At 46.7% G+C, this 21,573-nt stretch overlaps 1 protein-coding gene across 1 annotated transcript in view; it reads left to right on the top strand.

Annotated features, from left to right (window-relative positions):
• The first annotated feature begins 213 nt into the window (after positions 1-213).
• The window catches only part of LBHD2 (LBH domain containing 2), a 55,634-nt gene continuing 34,274 nt past the window's right edge, over positions 214-21,573 (top strand). The window contains exon 1 of the mRNA XM_033139183.1: positions 214-278. The gene's annotated coding sequence lies outside the window, so the exon portion shown is untranslated. The remainder of the gene's footprint in view (positions 279-21,573) is intronic.

Below are 21,573 nucleotides of genomic sequence, written 5' to 3'. Positions count from 1 at the left end.
GAAGTCTCCGCGCTGCTTCGCGTGCCACGATCGAGGCGCAGCGGCTGCAGTTTTGCGCGGTGCCTGGTGTTCCGCGTGCTGAGTCGTCGTCTCCCGCTGGCTTCTCTGCTCCGGAAGGCTGCGCGCTCCGCGCTTGGATCGCCTCTTCGTGCCTCCTAAGCTGCCTCGCCGATTCTTTCCGCCTCAGCTGCGCGCGCGCGGAGGAGAAGCAGCAGCAGCAGCAGCAGCAGCAGCTGCGGCGGCGGCGGCGGCGCCTCGGATCTTTGCGCCGCGGACAGGTAAGCGCAAGAGCCGCGTGGATTGCGCCGGACTTGAGAGGGCAGCGGAGACGTGCTGGTTTTCCGTTTCTCCCCGCCCCAGGAAAAGGGGATCGCGGTGGCCGGGTACCAAGGCAAGCAGGATGCAGTCCCGGCTCCCGAGGGCGCAGGAAGAAGGGGGAGCGGTGGGGAGGGGCAAGGGACGGGGACAAGGGGGGACGGGAGGGAAAGGGTGCTGGGACCCGAGGCAGGGAGAGGCAGGGAGGGATCCGGAGGCACGACGAGCGGGGCAGGAAGAAGCGGGTTAGAGTTGAGGCGCTGGAAAGGATGTAGGAAAAGAGGCATTCATGGAATTCATAGAGTGGGAAGGGACCCTGAGGATCATCTAGTCCAACCCACTGCAGTGCAAGAATATGCAGCTGTCCCATATGGGGATCGAACCTGCAACCTTGGCATTATCAGCACCATGCTGTAACCAACTGAGCTATGCAGACATAGCTGGAGGGCAAAGCAGTAGCTGTGCCTGGCAGTGCTTATTTTTCCTCTAAAAAGAGGTGACGGAACTCACCATGAATACCACCCTTGTTCTGTTAGAATGGCCATGGTGCCCACCTGAGAGGTAAAACCGGCACTGAGTTCCTCCTGAAGAAAAGCCCTGGTGCTTGGTATGCAGAAGGTCCCAGGTTCATTCCTCAGCATCTCCAGGTGGGGCTTGGAGAGAAGCCTGCCTGAGACCCTGGAGAACTGCTGCCAGTCAGTGTAGGCGATATTGAGCTAGTTGTGACTCGCTACAAGGCAGGTATGGTATATTGATCCCACTGCCTGACATTTGCTCCTGGGAAGCTCCTAGGCAGGACACAGGGGCAAGAGCTGCAGCCGCCCCTCACCAGAGCCATCCTTTGTCTAGATAGGGATATTCTGGTTCATCTGTCTCTGATAATGTTACCTGCAGGTGTTTGTCTGGCCCTTTAAAAACAGCCGCAGCAACAACAACCCTGCGCTGTTGGCCCTCTCCGGCAGTGGCCTTTGGAGCAGGGGTGTGTGAAGTGTCACAGTGCAGAAGGAAAAGCAGAGGTGGGGAGCAAAAAGAGTCATGTTTACTCCAAAGTAAGCCCTGTTGATTCTACCGGGACTATCTTCCAAGAAAGCCTGCTTTGGATGGCAGCTTGAGGGGTGGAAGGAACAGAGGTGAGGTGGTGGAAAGGATGAGGTAAAAGCACAAGAATTTTAGAATTGTAGAGTTGGAAGGGACCCCTGAGGGACATCTAGTCCAACCCCCTGCAATGCAGGAATCTCAACTGTAGCGTTCAGGACCGGGGGGGGGGGGGGTCGACATCCAAACCTCTGCTTCAGAGCAAGCACGGGGGCAGGTGACTGGGGAGCAAAAGGGAGAGAGCTGAGGCTGGGCTGATGGAAGGAAAGTGTGCAGAAATTTGAAGGAACTGTGTAGAAAACTGTGCATAGGTTCAGGAGGACTAACCTGGAGGTTGCCAGGAGCTTTCTCAGCAAATGCCTTTAAACCCAAGCAAGCCTCCCCCCCCACTTCCAGTAGCCCCTACTCCAGGGATGGGTAGAAGGTAGATTGGGTTGTACTGGTAGGTCTCTGGGTGTTTTGCAGTAGATTGGCAAGGGCTTCTGACTTTCGACTGATTAACATCGGCAACAGCAGGAAAAAGAAGGTGCCCTTTTCCCCTTTAAAGAAACAAAGAGCGCTTCTGGACCGGTTGCTATTTTTGGGTGGGATTCAGCCACATGCTGGCCAATCCAGGTCTTACCATGGGCGATGATTAGGAAGTCTTGTGCAACAGACCTGCTTTCCTGAACAGATCAGGCTTCTTGCGATAAGGAAAGTGATGGGAACATTTACTGGCACGTGAGAGGGAACTTTGACGCAACGGGTCCTCTTAACTCCGCACAAACAAATCAGAATGAATGCTCCTTAAATAGCCACCCTTTGCCCGGAAGTGCTCAGAGGAGCAAACTGGAGTGGGATTGTGACTTTTGTGCAAAAGGACGAGTGAGCCCTCTTCAGTTCTTGTTCCAAAAACTTGTTCCTAGGCTCAGGAAGGTGTTCAGAGGCAGTTGGGACATCCATTCATTCATTTGTTTATTATGGTTATAAACCAGCTCAGTTGGAACATTCTTTTTCTTAATTTGGATTAGAGCTGGTTTGAAGGGCGGGGTGGGGAGTGTGTCAAAACACAATATTTCATCAGCATCAGCAGGATAGATATGGATTGAGTCATAGAATTCTAGAAGGGACCCCAAGGGTCATCTTGCCCAACCCCCTGCAATGCAGGAATCTTTTGCCCGGCGTTTGAACCCACAACCCTGGAATTATGAGTCTCATAATGACTGAGCTATGCTTCCCAAACCAGCATTGGGTTGCAGAGTAAACAGGGGGTTTGTATGCTAACCTATATATCTTTTGCACCTGGCTTGAGTTGGTGAATGGAAGAATAAGGAATAAGGGGAGGGGGAAAGGTAGATCCAAAAAGTCATGGAATTGGAAGGGACCCCGAGGATCATCTAGTCCAACCCTCCGCAATGCAGGAATATGCAGTTGTCCCACATGGGGATCAAACCTGCAACCTTGGCGTTATCAGCACCACGCTCTAACCAACCGAGCTATGCCCAGGGAAGTCAAACGCTTACCGTTTGGCACTTATTGGTGGCAGAGGGAAAAGGTGCAGCCTGAGAATGCAGAATGCCAAGACTGAGGCTGGGGGGGGGGGGAGAGAGAGAGATAAGTGGAGAGGATATGAAGGAAATTGGTAAAGAACCAAGGTTACATATCAGCAGCAGAACCAGCACCACACATGCATGATGGAATCAGAACAACAGTAGCTGTTAAACCTGTGAGTTAGGACCATTTTTGTGGTCGAGGATTTTCTTTGGGGACTTAAATCGGAGGGTCTGGTAATTTTCCTTCTCTTTTTTTCTGGTAATTTTCTCCTAGCTCTTACTTTCCCAGAAGTTAAACCAGGGCGATCCCTTCTTCTGGTCTATCGTAGGGGTTTGTGTCTTATGCAGAGCAGTGGTCAAAGGTTTTAGGAGGAGGTTAAGATTTTAGCGTCAGTTTGCTAACAAGAATTCATTGGCACATGGCATTGCCAGCCGGGAACTGGCAGTGCTGTCCAATCCATGTCTATTCAGAAGCAAATAGAATTTAGCTCAACAGGGCTTAGTCCCAGGAAAGCATGTTTAGGATTGCAGCCTGCAGCACAGAGGAGCAAACAGGGCAGTTGAAAATGGGAAATAAAGAGAGGAAGAAATGAAAACACTTGTGGCTCCCAGCTCCAGTTTTTGAGTGCAACCTTTCGTTTGTGGAAATAAGATGGGTATACGGAATCGTAGTCTAATCTACAATCTGCAGCTTTTCGCCCTCAGTCACGAAACATCCTGTGTGTTGCATGAAGCGGAAAGAGAGAAATGGTAAAGATTTGCAACAGACAACCCAAAAGGGAACAAAATGACGGTGACAGCAAACTGGCTTCTGTAAGTGCAGGAGCGAGCAACCGCTGTCTGCGTGAACGCCAGTGAAATAATTGCATGTCTCCAATTGGCCATTATTGATAGTTTGCGTAGTACTTGTAAACTGAGCACAGAGAAAGTTGTAACTATAGTTATCAGCTTGTCTTGCATGTCCCAGCTCAGGAGCAGCCCCCAGAAGGCGAACCAAGCCTCAAAGCGAAGGATTTGCCTACAGAACTATTGGGACGCATTCTGCAATTGCAAAGCTAGGCTGGCTGCTGAACATACCCAAAAGGGACCCTCCCATTCCAATTCTGATTCTCTGTATTTGTGTGAGGTATGGGTTTGTAAGCAGGTGTTTCGCTCTCAGGCACGTTCGGTTTCAGTGCAAGCACCTAAAAATGCATGTGGGTGAAATAGTCCACAGTGTGATGTGGCAGATCCTAGTATAATAATAATAATAATAATAATAATAATAATAATAATAATAATAATAATTTATTTGTACCCCGTCCATCTGGCTGGGTTTTCCCAGCCACTCTGGGCGCCTCCCGACAGAATATTAAAAACACGATAAAAAATCAAACGTTAAAAGCTTCCCTAAACAGGGCTGCCTTCAGATGTCTTCTAAAAGTCAGATAGCTGTTTATTTCCTTGACATCTGATAGGAAGGCGTTCCACAGGGTGGGCGCTGCCACCGAGAAGGCCCTCTGCCTGCTTCCCTGTAACCTCGCTTCTTGCAGGGAGGGAACCGCCAAAAGGCCCTCAGAGCTGAACCTCCGTGTCCTTAGGGAGCCTTATGGACTCCACTCCAGATTTGCGTAGCGTTTTCTCCTTAGCCTTTTCTTCTCCTGAAGATGCTCTGCAAGGCTGTGGAGATTTAGGATCAGAGTTTTCCTTCTCCTAGATGGGCTACCTTCCCAGAGCCAGTGTGTTGTAGTGGTTAAGAGCGGTAGACTTGTAATCTGGTGAACCGGGTTCGCGTCGCCGCTCCTCCACATGCATCTGCTGGGTGACCTTGGGCTAGTCACACTTCTCTGAAGTCTCTCAGCCCCACTCACCTCACAGAGTGTTTGTTGTAGGGGAGGAAGGGAAAGGAGAATGTGAGCCGCTTTGAGACTCCTTCGGGTAGTGATAAAGCGGGATATCAAATCCAAACTCTTACCACGTCTTTCAGGTTTCAAGGCCAATGCTTTGGTCACCAGGATGGTGATGGGGGAACATGTAAAACGGACTTCAGCAACCCTGTAGGGCATTTGGCTTCAACTCCAGGCTGTATAAATCTTTCAGCCCCAACCAGCACAGCCACAGCGTAGCCTAAAAAAAAATCTGGAGAACACCTGGCTTGTGAAGTCTGATGTAAAAGTTAGGGATGCTGCTAGTAACATCCTTGCAGCCACATCTTTTTTGAGCCATTGCTTAGCATTGGTACTTTGCAAATTGCACACCCGCCTCTTCCTTAGCCTTGTGAAAGCAGAAAAAGAGTGGGCGCAGATTCCTGTACATTGTATTACGGCTGCTTGGAAAAGGCATTGTGCTCCTTCCTGTAAGTGGTTGGGTACCTTGAGCACATAATATCTGAAAGAACAAATACAAGCAACATAAAACTCCCATACACCAAGCCAGACCATTCGGTCCATCTAAGCCAGGCATAGGCAAACTCGGCCCTGCAGATGTTTGTGAGACTACAATTCCCATCATCCCTGACCACTGGTCCTGTTAGCTAGGGATGATGGGAGTTGTAGTCCCAAAACATCTGGAGGGCCGAGTTTGCCTATGCCTGATCTAGGTCAGTAGTGTCCACTCTGGCTGGCAGCCATTCTCTAGGGTTTCAGAGCTCGTCTTTCCCACCTGTACCAAAGTGCCTGCAACCGCCATTCCACAAAATGAGGAGGGTTACATGCACTGTATTTGTTAGAACGTACTGCCACCAATGAATGATGTGCAAGGAGTTATTTTGGGGGGGGGGGCGGCAGTGGGAGAGAATATTAAGCAAAGTGTTTGGCAATAATGGTGGTTGCTCTGGAGGAAAAAAAAAGTCGCATCAAGAAAGTATGCTGCCCAAACATCCTTGATGAACGACATCAGTGTTTAAAAGATGGATCTTTGAATGCTAGGAATGTGAGAAACCTGAAGCTTTTACTGCTCTCGGGTTTCTTGCTTTGGCTCGCTCTGTGTTCTCAGTTCATGTCTTTGGAAATTCCACACCGTGTCTCTTGATATTTCTGCGTTTCTGAACAACCTCTGAGTTTGCAGGCGTACTTGGCCAGGAGCAGAGCTATAATTCTTGCCGCAGGTGGTAAAAGCAGCACTGCCGCCCCCATCCCTCCACCTCCATCGTGAACTCGGGGCGGGGGACAATCCTCATTTGTGGCAGTGGCACTAAATTGCCACCTGCAACATGCAGTGTGTGTGTGTGTGTGTATATATATATATATATTGCTGATTGATGTATTTGCATTGGCTCCTAAACTAGAAGCTACCAAATTATTATTATTATTATTATTATTATTATTATTATTATTATTATTATTATTATACTAGAAATCTCTCTCTCTTGATCCTCCCCCACATTCCATCCCTGTTCACTCTTTCAAAAGCCCCCACCCCAGTCTTGTTCAAGAGCCCGGGGGATGGACAGACGGATGGACAGACGAAGGGAACATGTTTTTTTGCCCAGCTTCCCACTTAGCACCCGCTTTGCCAAGACTCACTAGGCTGTGCCTCCAGGGCCCTCTAGTGGGCGGGGGGCCAAACTGAGAATCCAATTTAGTGGCACTAAGAAATGCCGCCCCAGAAGGCAGGAGGCCACTTCAGCTGCACACTTCCAGGTGGGTAACAGGGCAGCGCTTCTGCAATAAGCCTGTAATCTTGCCACACCCTAACATGCCCCCTAGCAACATGCCCATTTTCACCCTCCCAGTTCCAGCACTATTCTTGGCTTCGCTCCTTCCGAAAAGCAGCAGCTGCACAAACTGACATGCATTACAGCAGTGGACTCGCTTGCGTGTGCATCCCATTGAAAGCAGTGCCGTGCCGAGACGTGACGCATCTGGGTTTAAATGCATGATCTTGTGCAGGGGTAGGCAATCTAAGGCCCGTGGGCCAGATGCGGCCCAATCGCCTTCTGAATCCGGCCCAGGGACGGTCCGGGAATCAGCATGTTTTTACATGAGTAGAATGTGTGCTTTTATTTAAAATGCACCTCTGGGTTATTTGTGGGGCATAGGAATTCGTTCACCCCCCAAAAATATATATATATACTCCGGCCCACCACATGGTCTGAGGGACGGTGGACCGGCCCATGGCTGAAAAAGGTTGCTGACCCCTGCTCTTGTATGTACATTCTGCCTCTTATCCCTCCCACTCTTCTCCACTTTGATATGTACAAAACAAAATCAAAAATTCTTTCTAGTAGCACCTTAGAGACCAACTGAGTTTGTTCCTGGTATGAGCTTTCGTGTGCATGCACACTTCTTCAGATACTTTTCGTGTGCATGCACACGAAAGCTCATACCAGGAACAAACTCAGTTGGTCTCTAAGGTGCTACTAGAAAGAATTTTTGATTTTGTTTTGATATGTACAGGCAGTGCTTTTTTTTTTCTTTAAAAAAATGTTTAGGGGGTACTCTCATTTTCCTACTCCTATTGATACACTGCCCTTCAATGAGGCCAAGCTTAGATTCACAAAATGTTCAGGATATGCGTATCCCTGCATCCCCCCCCCCCGAAAAAGCACTGTGTACAGGAGTTTAGGCATCTAACTGTTGATCCTTCCCACAACTGAAAGTAAACTAGATCGAACTGGGTGCATGGAAGGTTTGGGGATTTATTTATTTTTTACCGCACCAGGGGCACCACCGCAACTGTGTCACAAATGGGACCTGGCAAATTACCACAGCATCTATGTTTAGCTCCATTTGTTCCACCTTTTCCCAATTCCTCAGAAACTTCAAAGGCTCCAAATTTAGTCAGCCCAGCAGTGCTCTCTTTCTCCCTTGCTGTTAACCTGGTGGTGTGGAGGGAAAAAAAGCAAGCCTCACCCCCGCCTTCTGACATTTTCCCATCAGGTTGGCAAATTTCACACCTACAATTACATTTATAGAAATAATGAATCCACTATGCCCTGTAAAACTGGCAGCAATGTTCATTTCTGGTTTAAGGTATGAACTTTCTCCCTGTTTTGACAAAGTCCCCTGTGATATTCTCGCAAGGAAGCTGGTAAGGTGTGGGTTGAACGAGGTAACTGTGAGGTGGATTTGTAGCTGGTTGACTGACCGAACCCGAAGAGTACTCATTAATGGTTCCTCGTCATCCGGGGGGGGGGGGGAGTGACAAGTGGGGTGCCACAGGGTTTTTTTTCCTGGGCCCATTGTTGTCCAATGCCTTTATAAATGACTTGGATGAAGGAATTGAGGGAATGCTCATCAAATTTGCAGATGACACCGAACCGGGAGGAGTAGCTAATGCTGCAGAAGACAGAATCAGAATTCAAAATGACCTTAACAGATTGGAGAACTGGGAGCAAGCTAACAAAATGAATTTAAATAGGGACAAATGTAAGGTTCTGGGCTTAGACAGGAAGAACCAGATGCACAAATATACAGGTGAAACTCGAAAAATTAGAATATCGTGGAAAGGTTCATTTCTTTCAGTAATTCAACTTAAAAGGTGAAACTAATATATGAAATGGACTCATGACATGCAAAGCGAGATATGTCAAGGCTTTATTTGTTATAATTGTGATGATTATGGCGTACAGCTGATGAGAACCCCGAATTAACAATTTCAACTTTGGGGTTTTCATCAGCTGTGCACCATAATCATCACAATTATAGCAAGCAAAGGCTTGGCATATCTCGCTTAGCATGTCATGAGTCTATCTCATATATTAAACTCCAGTAGCTAATGAAAACAGTTGCTTACATAATGGACTTTTCCATGATATTCTAATTTTTCGAGTTTCACCTGTAGGATGGGGGACACGTAGCTTACTAGCAGTACAGGTGAAAAGGATCTAGGGGTCTTGGTGGACCACAAGCTGAACAAGAGTCAACAGTGTGATGCAGCAGCAAAAAAAAGCTAATGCTATTCTAGGCTGCATCAACAGAAGTATAGTGTCCAGATCAAGGGAAGTAATAGTACCACTCTATTCAGCCTTAGTCAGACCACACATGGAATATTGTGTCCAGTTCTGGGCACCACAATTTAAGGATGTTGACAAGCTGGAAGGTATGCAGAGGAGGGCAACCAAGGTGATCAAGGGTCTGGAAACTAAGCCTTATGAAGAGCAGTTGAAAGAGCTGGGTATGTTTAGCCTGGAGAAGAGGAGACAGAGAGTTGATGTGATGTTGTTGTTGTTCAGTCGTTCAGTCGTGTCCGACTCTTCGTGACCCCATGGACCAGAGCACGCCAGGCACGCCTATCCTTCACTGCCTCTCGCAGTTTGGCCAAACTCATGTTAGTAGCTTCGAGAACACTGTCCAACCATCTCATCCTCTGTCGTCCCCTTCTCCTTGTGCCCTCCATCTTTCCCAACATCAGGGTCTTTTCTAGGGAGTCTTCTCTTCTCATGAGGTGGCCAAAGTACTGGAGCCTCAACTTCAGGATCTGTCCTTCTAGTGAGCACTCAGAGCTGATTTCTTTAAGAATGGATAGGTTTGATCTTCTTGCAGTCCATGGGACTCTCAAGAGTCTCCTCCAGCACCATAATTCAAAACATCAATTCTTCAGCGATCAACCTTCTTGATGGTCCAGCTCTCACTTCCATACATCACTACTGGGAAAACCATAGCTTTAACTATACGGACCTTTGTCAGCAAGGTGATGTCTTTGCTTTTTAAGATGTGATAGCCATCTTCAAATATCTTAAGGGCTGTCATATGAAGGAGGGAGCATGCTTGCTTTCTCCTGCTCTGGAGGGTCAGACTCGAACCAATGGCTTCAAGTTGCAAGAAAGGAGATTCCAACCTAAACATTCGGAAGAACTTTCTGACAGTAAGTACTGTTCAGCAGTGGAACAGTCTCCCTCGGACGGTGGTGGAATCTCCTTCCTTGGAGGTTTTTAAGCAGAGGTTAGATGGCCATCCGTCATGGGTGCTTTAGCCGAGATTCCTGCATTGCAGGGGGTTGGGCTAGATGACCCTTGGATCCCTTCCAACTCTAAGATTCTATGATTCTTTGAATCCTGGAGACTGACTTCCAAGCAGTGAAAGCACCGTAAGAATGTTCCTGTTAATTTGCACATATAGTTGCTTGCATTTTCACCTCCTCATGTTAGGGAAAAAGCTAGCATTTCCCCTGTATGTTCACAGACTTAGGGGAGTTGGGTGGGTGGAGGATTTAGACCCAATCCGTTAAATTGCAATACAGTGTTACCTTGGTTTATAAACTTAATCCGTTCCGGAAGTCCATTCTTATACTGAAACCATTCTTAAACCGAGGTGCGCTTTCCCTAATGAGGCCTCCCACCGCTGGTGCCCTTCCACCATTCGGATTCCATTCTTAGACCGAGGCAACGTTCACAAACCGGGACACTACTTCCGGTTTTGCGAAGTTCGTAAACCGAATCGTTCACAAACAGGGCTGTTCTTAAACCGAGGTACCACTGTAGTTTTGATTCTGCTGGACATAAAGAGTGAGAACCCATTTTCTATTTTTTTAGGGTGGTTTTAGGAACTGTTATTTTCATGCCATTGAAGGGAGTATGATTGAGCTATTGCTGGCTGTAATGAGCACACACACTTCTTTTGTGGTGTGTGTCCCACTGTTATCTCCGTTGATCGTTTATACCACTGTTCTTGAGATGAGAGAGTTGAGGTTGGTATCACACAACCACAGTTAGGACATAGGAAGACACCTTACACTGGCTGCATTTGCATGTAATGCTGAGCCAAGGTGGGTGGTTTGCTTAAACCACAATGTGCAAGAGTTGCATGTTGGTGCATGCAGTTCAAGGGCTCCTCTTTGCACGTCTCTCTGGAAACAAACAAACAAACAAACAAACAAACAACCCACCGGCTGTCTGATGTCTGAACCAGCATTTGTGCTTTGCTTCTCTCAGAAAGCCACAACCAGTGGGAAGCCAAGAACGAACCTTGGCTTCACATTGCGGTTTGGAGAGTAACAAACCATGGACGTTGGTTTGGGTGTCATGCTAAGTCCGGACTTACTCCTGGATGGGCTAAGGGAAAAGTGAAATGGGAGCACCCGAGAGCTCAAATCATGCAACATCATGGTTTAAACCATTGTTCAGATATATTCAGATATATAATCTAGGCGCCGAATGGCTCCTTAAAACAGAGTTGCAGTCGCCAAAATGGAATGCCTAGTTGCCATTTTTCAGCCAGACTGCTCAAAAGTCAATACGACTTCAACACTTTTGGTTCCTGAATTTCATTCTGATTGTGCAGCTAAAATATAACGGATGGAATTATACAGGATGTGTTGCTAGTGTGTGAAAACAGTCAAGATCCAAGGATCCCCAGGCATGCACCTCCAGATGGTGAACTCAGACACCATCATGGTGCCTGGGCATTTTCACTTGGTGTGAAGTGCGCCATGTGCCCTGGAGAATTTTGAACCCTGGTTTAAATCAGTGTTAGTCAATGTGCAACTCTCCAGATGTTGCTGGACTCCAGGTCTCATCAGCATGGCGAATGAATCATAGAATCGTAGTTGGAAGGGACCATGAGGGCAATTGAGCCCAGCCCCCTGGAGTCTTTCACCCAACATGGGACTTGAACCCACAACCCTGAGATTAAGAGCCTCATGCTCTACCAACGGAGCTATCCCCAATGGTCAGGGATGACTGGAGTTGGAGCCCCACAAAAGATTCCCGTTTTGTTGATTTTAATCAGTAACCCTTTATTTTGATGTTTAGCTAGAGGATATTTTGTCTAGCTGGTAATGATGTTTCAAAACGTGGGGTTTTCATTGTATCTTTGTAGCTGTTTTCCATGCGCAGTGTTTGCTCTGAGTCTTAAGAAGATGTCCTAATTCGTAAGGTGTTTTACAATGTGGGATTTTGTTGTACTGTACTTGGTCTTTATTTATGACGTGTTAAGATATATTGTAGGCCACTTAGAGATCCTCCCCTCCCTTAAAATGCAAGGAGCAAATAAATTCCTAAATTATATATACCGGTATATAATATCTGGAAGGTACCACGTTGGCTGCCCCTGGTTTAAACAAACCACACGCCATGACTCAGCATTATGTCTGAACGCAGCCACTGATTTACACCATTGGTGCATCTAGCTCAGTATTGTCTGACCAGAGTCTCCCCCAGCCTGACCTGAAGATGTTGGGGATTAAATCTGGGACCTGCTTTATGCCATGCATGGGCTCTTCTCGTCTTGTTGACTTGTGTGTCCAGCCTTGCAGCTTAGTGGCTGCCACACCTGGGGTGTGGAGGGCCCCTACTCTTAAGTCCCTATTTACCTGCACTACAAAGCCATCCCTTGATTTGCCGCCATTGAGTGATAAGTTGTTTGACAGAAGCCAGGGATTGAAAGAAGAGTTTTCTCAACTGAAGTGCCTTGCGGGGGTGGAGGAAGGGAGGAAGGAAACTTGTGCGTTGCCCGCCTACACACGTAACCTGGACAAAGGCAGGGTTTTTATGTCCCCTAGCTTGGCGAGCAAGACATTCAGTGCTTGGTGGAAAGAAAGGGGGGAAAGTGTCACACAGCACAGCCTTTTGAGAACCGATTCCTGCCCCTGAAACACACCTCCGAAAGCAAAACAGAGCCTAGACGGCTGGTTTTGGAGTCAATATTATGGGTACAGAGGACGCTGCCTGTGGGTTCTGTTAAGCAACAGTCGTTTTGCATGCACACACCCCACCATGCAGCTAAACTATTTAACACATGTTGTTGTTGTTGTTCAGTTGTGTCCGACTCTTCGTGACCCCATGGACCAGAGCACGCCAGGCACCCCTATCCTCCACTGCCTCCCGCAGTTTGGCCAAACTCAAGCCAGTCGCTTCGAGAACACTGTGTCCAACCATCTCATCCTCTGTCGTCCCCTTCTCCATTTAACACACGCACGGATTCAAATGAATTAACATGTGCAACTGATGAGCTCACTTTTCGTTGTTTTTTTTTTTACATGAATGTATGACGGTGCCTTACATAAATGTATGAGTCAGGCCATGCTGGAAGCAGATTATATAGACCTTGATTCCCTCCAGCTCAGCATGGCCTCCTTGGACTCTCTTAAACTCTGCTAATGGAGATATTTTAATTGGGCATGCTGGGAATTTTGCTGAAGATCTTGGAGTTCGTTTGCTCTGCCTCTGAGCTCGTGGACCCATCTCCTTTTCAGCTAGGACAGATAGTTTGTTAGATGCAATCTCTAATACCAAGGCTCCAACCATAGGACTTATTTCAGGGCTGTGTGTGTGCTCACTGCTCACCTTGAAATTGAACAAGTTCAGGCCCCAATACATGGAAGGCTATGGATTCTGTGAACTGCCCTGAGATCTTATTATGAAGGGCAGTATATAAATCTTTTTTCTTTTTTTAATGCATGGCTGCCAGTGTTTCCCCCCACCCAGCCATTCCAACTTTTGTTGCAGGTTGGAGTTGAATATCTGAAGAGGGTTTGCATTCGCTATCTTACCTTCTGTTCCTTATTCCCAGCTTAAGCCCTACAGGAAACTGGCACCGAACGATGCCTAGAGTGGAGGAATCGGAAAATAAGCGATACTGCCAATTTTGCCTAATCATGCGTTATCTGTCTCTCTCACCTTTTAGCTCCTTTCTACTGAGAGCCGGCACAGTTTGTTTTTTTCAAACTTCGCCTGGGATTCAAGAATCATAGGTCCAATTCTGGGCATACCAAGCTGCCTTGTGGATATAAGTTGCCACATGCCCTAGATGAAATGGACGGGGGTGGGGGGGGAGGAGAAGAGAAACGCACACACCCCTCAGGCGTACATGCTCATTTGCATGTGTTAATTGATTTATGCAAGGAAACAGACTTAAAAGAAACTGTTGTGCGAGATGTAGGGGCAGGGAGGGGAGCTGTCAGAATAAGTACAAAACAAGCCAGGTGGCAAATCAATGGTGTCTGGTTCTTCAAACGCTGTTTGTTGAGGATGATTTCTAGTCTCCTTTCTGATGTTTAAAGCCTTAGCATGGCTAGGGATTCAGGTCCCTTGAGGAACGTCCTACATCAAACGCCCTGGCTATTTAGATCTTCTGTGGAGGTCCTTCTCCGGTGCCCCTGTCATCTGAAACCTGTTTTGGGTGTTCTCGAAATTCAGGAATCCCTGGTCCCCATTACTTCTGTGAGTTGCAGGGAGTCAGCTTTTACTCGTGGAGGATTCCTGCACTATGCAGAACTCTTATTTCCCAGAGTTCTCCATTGCACAGAGAACATCTACAAGTCCTGAAGGATCGGTGCTTCCAACAGGTGGCCTTCAGCTCATGGAGGGCAAAGGCAATGGAATGGGGAGAGGACCAAGTTGGCATGCTCATTGCTGAGATCCTCCCCAACGAGCCTCTCCTGGATTAGAAGAAGGCTAGAGATAAAGCAAGTGGGGACCAGAGTAAGGGCCTTTTCAGCTGCCGAGTCTGGCTGGATCAGGCGAAAGACCCAAGTCCGTCTGGCATCCTGTTCTCACAGTGACCGGCTAAGAAGGTTTTTTTTTGCCTAGAGGATATCCCATTGCAAGTCCAGCTTGCGGGTTTCTCCTATGTATCCAGCCTCCCAGACTTTGGAATTATTTTTCACGTACTTCTTAAACACAGACAGTTTTTGTTTGTGACGGCGATGTGACTGCGTTGTATTTATAGGCACTTTTCGTGCTTTCGCCGTTTACCGTATTTTATTGCTTATGAACCTGCACAGGGCAATATATAAATTCTCCCAGTAAATAAGGATAAAGATAAGCAAACAAATAACTCCTGATAATTTTCGAGGGGAAGATAGGAGCACGAGTGCCAGTCTCCTGTGTGGCAGTACTTTGTCCTGTTACCATAGCAACTGCTGAGCCTCCTTTGCCTAGGGCACCCAAGTTCTGCGCTGCTCGGTAGGCCTCATACTTCCGGCAGGCCACTAAGCAAATCAAGCCTGGTGTGCTTTGTCGTATTTCACATGTGCTCATGGACTGGTTTGAATTTGGAGAAGTTGTGCGTCTTCTTGTCACAGCATCTGTCTTTGCCCACAGCCTGTAAACAGAAGTCTTCAATGGAAAGGCACCTTTCTTACTACGAGGAAAGCTTGAGAATAATTTGGGGTTGGCTGGGTGAGGAAGTGTTAAGTTGTGGGTGGACACAGCAGACGACACAGTGATTTCCAAGCAGCTCTTGTTTATTCTTAGGCTGGAACAGAAGTGAGGTGAAGGCCTCAGCAGCCTGCTTATATAGAACTCAGCTACAAAGCAACAGTAACAACTTTCTGTAGTTACCCAATCCCTGAACATCAGTTTTCAATCCCTCATTTGCATATGCTGACCTGAGTGAAAACTGCAGCAGGATGAACTATATACACACACCCCTAGTGGCCTAGGGTGGGAACTTCAATACATAACAGGAAGGGCATTCTTTTCATGCTCAGAGGCGCTTCTCTGTCTGTCCATCCGTCTCCCTGGCATGGGGTGTGTGTAAGCCCAACCAACTTAATCAAGTGAATTTATACTTCACATTTATTTTATATACTGCTTATAGTTGGTCCCAGCTCCTGCCAACCTAGCAGTTCGAAAGCACGTCAAAAAGTGCAAGTAGATAAATAGGTACCACTCCAGCGGGAAGGTAAACGGCGTTTCCGTGCGCTGCTCTAGTTTGCCAGAAGCAGCTTAGTCATGCTGGCCACATGACCTGGAAGCTGTATGCCGGCTCCCTCGGCCAGTAAAGCGAGATGAGCGCTGCAACCCCAGAGTCGTCTGCGATTGGACCTAATGGTCAGGGGTCCCTTTACCTTTACCTTTATAGTGTAGTCTGGTAGAAAACAGCTTCCTATGTCTTCCAGGACAGTGCTTTCTTGAAGGCATTCTCTAACTACTTTTGAAACTTTAAAAAAGAATTCTACCAAAGAAGGGGGTGGGGGAGAATAAGGCATGGATCCTTGTTTCGTGATAAAGCTGCACCAAAAAGCAAAAGCTAAAACCGCTTGCATTTCCCTAGGACTCCCAGTGCCAAATGAGGCACAGGATCATGACCTTAAAACCACACATCAAGTTGCAATAATCTAATGGTGGCAGGTCTTTCATTTTCAGTTCATTCTCTTGCTTTTACATTTACCTTCGGCACATCGGCTACAGTTTCTTGCTTTGGAACCCACAGGGCTGGTTTTTTGTTTTGTTGTTGTTGTTCATTAACAATTTCCTTTCTTTTTCACCCCGTGGTCGAGTGCAGCTTTTTCTGTGCAACTGAACTGACTTCCGAGGCACTACATTACATTGCTCTGTGGCAATCCTTAGTACATTGGAAACTCAGTTTAAATTGATTTTAGCTTTTTGTAAAAAAGAGAGAGAGAGAGAGAAAAGAAGAGAAAAGAAATCACAACAAGATTTCCACCAGTTCCTTAGAATGGTACAAACCTAACCATACATACATTTACAGGTAGGTAGCCGTGTTGGTCTGCCATAGTCAAAACAAAATAAAATAAAAAAATTCCTTCCAGTAGCACCTTAGAGACCAACTAAGTTAGTTTTTGGTATGAGCTTTCGTGTGCATGCACACTGCTTCAGATATGAAAGCTCATACCAAGAACATACTTAGTTGGTCTCTAAGGTGCTACTGGAAGGTATTTTTCTTCTTTTTTTGTTTTCATACATACATTGTTCGAAATAAACTCCCATAGAACAGAGAGTACCTATTAAAACTGTAATCTGTGGGTTCAGTCTGTAGTTAATTGCAATGATTGACAGATGTCCCATTAAATTTTAGTGAATTGCACTCTAACCCATCTGTCTCTTTGCCTGTGTTCCTGCTAGAGCTGAGTGAATATTGCCTACCCATATTCAATATTATTTTTGTCGGTGCCAAAAAATGCTCTCTGCTTTTGGCGTTTGTTTATTAGGTGACTCACAATATTTGTCCAAGTTGGTCTGCGTTCCAAATTGCACACGGTCAACAACGATGTGACCACACCCACCGTTGTCGGTGCGGCATGCCGTATGCTGTCTTGACCTATGTGACTTATTTTCTGGTTCTCGCTGACTTAATAAAGTTCTGCATTTTCGTGCAACCATATGGTGCTTCTTCAGAAGGACAGATCCTGAAGTTGAGGCTCCAGTACTTTGGCCACCTCATGAGAAGAGAAGACTCCCTAGAAAAGACCCTGATGTTGGGAAAGATGGAGGGCACAAGGAGAAGGGGACGACAGAGGATGAGATGGTTGGACAGTGTTCTCGAAGCTACTAACATGAGTTTGGCCAAACTGCGAGAGGCAGTGAAGGATAGGCGTGCCTGGCATGCTGTGGTCCATGGGGTCACGAAGAGTCGGACATGACTGAACGACTGAACAACAACATGGTGCTTCTTATGGTCTGTGCAGGTGGAAGTAAATGGAGTCAGGGGGTGCTGCGCCCCAGTTGATGGAGTGGGCTGCTCTGCGGCTTTCAGGCCATCTGACAAAGCAATAAGTGTTTTGGTTGAGTGTGGGGAATGAGCATTGCGTGCATCTAAGGCCAAGTTGTGGTCCATCCAAGCAAGCACAATACAGTGGTACCTCTACTTACGAGCACCTCTGGTTACGTATCCTTCGGGATACGCACATGGCAAACCCGGAAGTATTTTTCTGGGTTTCGCCACACGTACATGCGCAGAAGCACTCTTACCACGCCAGGCGCATGCCCAGAACAGGCACCTCCAGTTGCGAAAACCTCAGGATCCGACTGGAACTCCGGAACGAATCCCGTCCGCAACCGGAGGTACCACGGTATGCATGTTTCTTGGGTAGCAGGAATGGCTGGTGGAGAGGGGTGCTGCTGTGGACCTCTCCTCCCAGCAGTGGTGTTGCTTCTTCATATTTGGATGGTGAGGCAGAATCATAGAATCATAGAGTTGGAAGAGACCACAAGGGCCATCCAGTCCAACCCCCTGCCAAGCAGGAAACACCATCAAAGCATTCCTGACAGATGGCTGTCAAGCCTCCGCTTAAAGACCTCCAAAGAAGGAGACTCCACCACACTCCTCGGCAGCAAATTCCACTGTCGAACAGCTCTCACTGTCAGGAAGTTCTTCCGAATGTTTAGGTGGAATCTTCTTTCTTGTAGTTTGAATCCATTGCCCTGTGTCCGCTTCTCTGGAGCAGCAGAAAACAACCTTTCACCCTCCTTTATATGACATCCTTTTATATATTTGAACATGGCTATCATATCACCCCTTAACCTTCTCTTCTCCAGGCTAAACATACCCAGCTCCCTAAGCCATTCCTCATAAGGCATTGTTTCCAGGCCTTTGACCATTTTGGTTGCCCTCTTCTGGACACGTTCCAGCTTGTCAGTATCCTTCTTGAACTGTGGTGCCCAGAACTGGACACAGTATTCCAGGTGAGGTCTGACCAGAGCAGAATATAGAGGTACTATTACCTCCCTTGATCTAGACGCTATATGCCTATTGATGCAGCCCAGAATCGCATTGGCTTTTTTAGCTGCTGCATCACACTGTTGATTCGTGTCAAGTTTGTGGTCTACCAAGACTCCTAGATCCTTTTCACATGTACTGCTCTCAAGCCAGGTGTCACCCAACCTGTATTTGTGCCTTTCAGAAGGCAGTGAGGTCATGGTGGCTCAGTCGCACCAGTGGAACCAATCTTTGTGACCAAACTGTCCTAAGTTTGCTACCACCCCGCCCCACTCCCTGACGTCCCAGTTAACAGCAGGCGGCCAGGTGGCCATATATGTACCACCCATCCCCTCCAACCGTTTCATTGCATTGCATGAGGCTTATTCCACAGTAATTGTGCACATAGGATTACAGCCTTACAGTGCAATCGTATACAGTGTTTGATACGGAAGCGGTCTTTTCGCAAGTGACACCAGTATCCTGGAAATTTTCCAGTAGTCTAGAAAATTTCAGCACTCCCTGCTGAAATACGAGGCGTCATCTCTATTGGCATTCTGCCGGCTTTTGAAAACACACCTGTTTACACAGGGATTCCACAGGTCTCTCGACCCGAGTCTCTCGTTCTACTCACTGTATTGTCTTAATGGGATTGTTTTATTGTAAGCTATATTTACTCGAGTCTAACGCGCTGTTGAATCTAATGTGCGCCTCAATTTTCAGAACCTTGAAACAAAAAAAAGGTATTTGCTGGTGAATGTAAATGTGCCATCGAATCTAATGCACACCTTAATTTTCGCAGCGTAATTTGGCCCCAAAAGGTAGGCATTAGATTTGAGTAAATATGGTATTTTGGATATGGGTGTTTATATTTTAATGCTTGTTTATTTGGCCTTTCTACTTCATAAACCACTTAGAAGTCTGATTATATTTCATTGCCCATTGTTGTAGATACCAAGGACACAACGCTGTCAAAGATTTCAGGACTTCAGTGGGGGATGGAAGTACTGAACTTCAGCCAGTTTGTGCCCCAAGCTTTTAGGAGTATTATCACCAGTGAACATACCGTATATTTCCGTGGATAAGACGGCGCCATGTATAAGACGACCCCTATTTTTTTAAACCCAAAATTAAGAAATTAAGTTACCATATTTTCCCTCCATAGGGCGCACCTCGTTTTTAGAGGAAACAAGGGGAAAAAATATTTTTCTGGTTTTCCTCCTCTAAAAGCCCTGTTTTTTTGAGGATCAGCTAAAAGTTTTGCAGCTTTTTTTGCAAAGGGAAAAGCCCTGTTTTTTTGAGGATCAGCTAAAAGTTTTGCAGCTTTTTTTGCAAAGGGGGAAAAGAAAGGAGGAAAAGCCCCGTTTTTATGGGGTTCAACTTACATTTCTGCAGCTTCTAAAGGAAAGGGAGCCTTTTCTACAGTTTCCAGACAGATAATCTAATCAGCTAGTCACATGTTGCTGGGGAAACAACCAACCTCCCCCTGCAGCACATTCAACAATGGATGCCTGGGCAAGGGGGCGGGGCTGAAAGGGAGCCGGGGACTCTTATCTTTCTCCCGATCTCTTGCTGATCAGCGGGCTCCTTTCAACACCCCCTTTTCTCTTTGTAAAATAAAAAGCATGATCCTCTTTTGGCCCCTGGGCAATTCAGCTCCAGGGACCACCACTCACTCCATAAGACACACAGATATTTCTCCTTACTTTTTAGGAGGAAAAAAGTGCGTCTTGTGGAGTGAAAAATACGGTATTTAGCTTTTGGGGTGGGTGGGTAGGGAAGGTCACTTCCGCCAATCGCTCACCTGCCTGCCCGCCACTGCCGATCGCACATCTCGCCGCAGCCGCCAATTGTCTATCCGTTCACCGCCACCAACAGCCCACCCGCCCACTTGCCACAGCCACCAATCGCCTGCCCAATTGCTGCAGCCGCAGCCAATCGCCAGCAGCCTTGCCGCAGCCACCAATTGCCGCTGCCGATCTCCTGCTTGCTGCTGCCATTAATCACACATCTCCCCTCTGCATCCACTATCCATGTATAAGACGACACCCAACTTTTGCCTAATTTTTTTAAAGCAAAAAGCATCATCTTATACACAGAAAAATACTGTAATTTGCTCTTTTCTTGCCATAAATAATTTGCCTCTGTAGCTTAACTGTGTGGATGAACAAACTGGAACATTATTTGCTGATCAGGGGTCAGGGACTGGAGGAGAGAGAGAGAGGGAAGCAGACATTTTGGAATCTCTTGTGCTTCTTTTTCTTTCCCCTTCCCACATTTCATTTCCCTCCACTGTCTTGACAATTGTCTGGTCTTTGCTTATGTTCCGAAAGACTTGCCCACACAGCCTTCTGCTCTGGGGAAACCATGTACAGACATTTGGTCGTTGCACTTCAAGCTCAGTAAAGAACAGCGAGCAGCATGCGTCTCTGTTTGACGGATTGGGAACATTCGCGTTTCTAAAACCCTGTCCAAAATTAAAATGAAACGAAGTGGAGATGTTGGTGGAGGGACTGGGATCGTGTCTGCCGTCAGCTCCTTGTAGGTACTGAAAAATGCGGCACAGTCATAGAATAATAAAATTGTAGCATTGGAAATTAACCCAAGGGCCATCTAGCCCAAACCTTTGCAATGCAGGAATCACAGCTATAAAGAATCTCTGGCAGATGGCCATCCAACTTCTGTTAAAAAAATCTCCAGTGAAGGAGAAAATGATGTTGATGATTCTTCTTCCATGGTATGTTAGAAACATGGGAAACAGGAAATAAAATATATGTATGAGTCGTTCGCAACTGGACTTAACTGTCAGGGGTCCTTTACCTTTTTATGTTTCAGTGCAAAAGGCTTGTTCAACCACTTCTCCTCCTGCACTTAAAATGTTTCTTCACCCTTGAATGTTGAGAGAAATCCTAAGTTACTCGAGATATAACTTAGTCCAGTAATGGTAGCGAAAGGCACGTGCAAACTATAAAATAATTGCAGAAGAGATAGGTTTTCGGGGCAACACTCAGGTTAGCATAAGAAACAATATCCTAGAAGTTGTCGTGTTGAGCTCAATGGGGTTTTTCATCCCCTGTTGTCAGGCTGCCCTTATTACAGACAAAGAAAATCCGCTGTGTTACGAAATGAAACAACCTGGTCAACAAAAGGCAACACGTGGGCTAATAATGTATTGGCAATATTTATGAAACACTATCAGTTGTTTCTTACAAAATAGAAAATTCTTTCCAGTAGCACCTTAGAGACCAACTGAGTTTGTTCTTGATATGAGCTTTCGTGTGCATGCACACTTCTTCAGATACACTGAAACAGAAGTCACCAGATCCTTA

The sequence above is a fragment of the Lacerta agilis genome, chromosome 1 (genome assembly GCF_009819535.1).
Source record: "Lacerta agilis isolate rLacAgi1 chromosome 1, rLacAgi1.pri, whole genome shotgun sequence".
Taxonomy (NCBI): Eukaryota; Metazoa; Chordata; class Lepidosauria; order Squamata; family Lacertidae; genus Lacerta; species Lacerta agilis.
This window is presented reverse-complemented; position numbering and strand designations above follow the sequence as displayed.